Raw genomic sequence first — 3,394 nt, forward strand, 5'->3', positions numbered from 1 at the left:
TTTAAGAGCATTTTCTTCAAATTGTTTCTTCACACCTAATATTTGCAAAACATGATTAAAACCACAAAATTAGGTAGAATAGGTGCAAATAAACATCAATAAGATCATGAAAATATGGACTAAAATATGCTCTATCAAATACCCCCACACTTAAGCTTTTGCTTGTCCTCAAGCAAACAAACATAGTCAAATAAGTTTCCTTTGCTCTAGATCCTTATTTCCACTTAAGCTCTTACTCTAGACACCTATTTTGAAGCATTGCAGTGAAGAATATATGCATGAAGATTACTTACCTCTTTTCCTTGTTTCCCTTTGCTTACCATGGCTAGGATTTATTTTCCTCAAGAGAGACATGCACATTAATTTGTTAAGACTTTTTTCTAGCTTTTGGATTGACTTGCCCTTACCTTGAAGTACTTTATTCAGGCTTTTGCACTTTAGATTTTGCTTGGAAAGGTCACCAACCTATTTTTGATTTGAAGGTTTAGATTTTCAGTTGGTCCCCTATCTAAGTGGCTACTAGCCTTGTTCATAGTCTTTTGACCATTAGAACAATTTTTAATTTGTGCTTTTGAGGTCTTGGCCTTTGCTAAATTTTCTTTCTCTCAATGATTTGGGCAAATCAACACCAATTGCTAAATCAAGTCACATTAGGTTCATTCACACAACTTTTAATTTATTCTCAATCAATTGAGGGTCATCAATATATTTTTTACCATGGCAAACTCAAAGATTCAATTCAAAAGGCAATTCTCAAACATGAATATAACTCACTGCAGGTGATTCAACATAAGTTTAAAGAGTTATCACATCAATGGGGTCATGGAAAGATAAACTCATCTAACATAGTTCATCAGTTTGAGTAGAGCAAAACAAAAAGGAAGAAGAAGGTTGTGGTTGTGTGTGTTTTATTGAAAGCATAAAAATAACAAAAATCAAAAATTTTTGCCTAATGCAAGCAAACTAAAGATTAAAGCAAAAATAAACTTAAAAGTAAAAATTCAGATATATGCACCCCCACACTTAAATCATGCATTGTCCTCAATGTATAAGAAACATAAAAGAACAAAGGAAACTGAGTACTCCCCTGGGTGTGGTGTGCATGGCGCGATCCTCTTGATCAAGGCTCAAGTGATTGGAGAAGGGAAAAGCGTCCCAATTGCATTGAGCAAAAAGTGTAGCGCTCCTTTTGATTTGGTCATGAACCATCCTACTTTCTCCATGTACTCATGAAGTGACATGATGAGCTTCTCCTCTTTCAGATGAGGTGTGCCTCTAGCTCTTATGTTTGCATTTTTGAGTACTTCTAACTTCAATTGATATTTCTCCATAGGTGGCTGCAATTTGGCATCAAGTTCAAGCAAAACAAATTCTACCTTGTCTGGAGGTTTGGGAAGGCATTGATCTGCATGCTCCTTTGGTTTGGGCCATTGGACTACCATTTGTTCCTCCTGGGCATGGACTATTTGCATTGGAAGGATGAAAGGAGTTTCAGTTTCCTCCTTCTGCATAGGACCTAACTGAGGTGGAAGACTGATCTGTGTTGGAATCTGTGGAACAAGGTTCGGCGGCCGAAAAGTGTCTGAGTTCGGCGGCCGAAGGTCTTCAGTTTGCGGAGTGAACTGCGGCGATGGATTCTGCGTCTGAAGATTTCTTGGGTTTGGCGGCCGAAAGATGTTCGGCGGCCGAAGGACGTCTTCTCCTTGCGCAATGTGTTCCTGAAGTGGTGCAACAGAATCTGGTGGTTGAAGGGCAGTAGGGTTCGGCGGCCGAAGGATGGTGGAGTTCGGCGGCCGAATGTCTTCTGTTTGCGCTTGGCTGCAGTCTACCTGTTGGGTGCAACAGTCAGTTTCTTTCAATTTTGGTTCTTCCTGACTTTCATCATCTTCTTGGCTAGCCTCCCTGCATGAATCATTGGTTAGAATATCATCTTTTATATCAAAATTATCTTTGCTCAAACAATCAATGATATTTGAATTATCAACAAGTTCTGTTTGATCTGTTTGTTGGGACAAACAGTGTTCTGGTTGTGTTTCTTCAGAGGCTTGTTCTTGTACTTGCCAACTTTCCTCATCATCCCATACATCTTGAAGCTCTTCCTCTCTTCTTAACATGATCGCATTTAATGAGGTGGCCATTTGACCAATTTGTTGTTGGATCATTTGTAAGGTCTTCACTACCTCATTCATAGTGTTATTGTCCATTAGAGGTGCTGGTTGGGCTTGATATTCTCGATAATCCTGATAGTTCTTAGCCTCAACATAACCATAGTTCGGTTGGTCTCCCCAATATGGATTGTATGTGTTATGGTGGGGATCATGTCTTGGCTGTTCATAGAATCCTCCATATGCATGAACTGGTTGATCTCTTGCATAGCTATAATTCTGAGGGTCTCCCCAATATGGATTGTATGACCCATGGTGGGGATCATGTCTTGGCTGTTCATATAATCCTCCATATGGTTGAGATTGCTGAAGTCGTCGAGCTTTATCCATGAATCAGATCTGATCATGAAAGAAAATAAACAAACAAGTGAAATCAATTCCCCGGCAACGGCGCCAATTTTTGACAGGAGCGGTGTCGAAGCCGGTCAAAAATAACCTTCTTGGTTACCTACAAATACAACTGTAGACAGTGGTGAAGGATCGTATCCACAGAGAATTGATTACCTATTTATTTATCTTAATCAAGACCAATCAAACCAATTGAAAGCACAAGTGAAAGCAAGTGATTGCAAATAGAACAAAAGTAAAGTGCAAGGAAAGTAAAAAGGGGGGTTTTGAGATGATTTGATTAACAACTAATGAAAGTAATTAAAACAGCAAGTAATAAAAATAAAGAGGAAATCAATAAGAGAAAGGTCTAGTTGAAGATATGGATCCACTTTGGTTGTTTGGGTTGATCATTGAAACATGGTTATCTTGATTGATTCAATAGGTTGGTTATGGGGGTGGAAGACGCTTCTCACCACCATGTCTTTCCTTATGAACAAACTGATTAGGGAACGTCCTCTAACCAATTACTAATCAACAAATTGCCAAGGAACGTCCTTGGGCCATAGGCATCAAAACAATTGCCAATTGCATGAAGAACAAGAAAGATCCAAACCCTAACTACTCAAATGCATGAGATGATGTTAGATCATGCAATTCCTTAGTTTTTACACCAAGTGTTCTTAGATCAGAATATTTCCAGCAATTACGGACTAACAAATATCCTAATCAACAATCAATTAACTTTGCAATCAAGAATCAAGTGGCCAATTTGATCAAAACAACAAAGCAATCTTTATAATTAAGCACAATTGCATGAATATTGAATAAATCAAAAGCAAACACTTTATGTTCAGATCTCACAACCTTTTAAACAACCTTAGTTTCAACCAAACTTCAAC

Source organism: Manihot esculenta, chromosome 3, assembly GCF_001659605.2.
Source record: "Manihot esculenta cultivar AM560-2 chromosome 3, M.esculenta_v8, whole genome shotgun sequence".
In the NCBI taxonomy this organism is placed as follows: domain Eukaryota; kingdom Viridiplantae; phylum Streptophyta; class Magnoliopsida; order Malpighiales; family Euphorbiaceae; genus Manihot; species Manihot esculenta.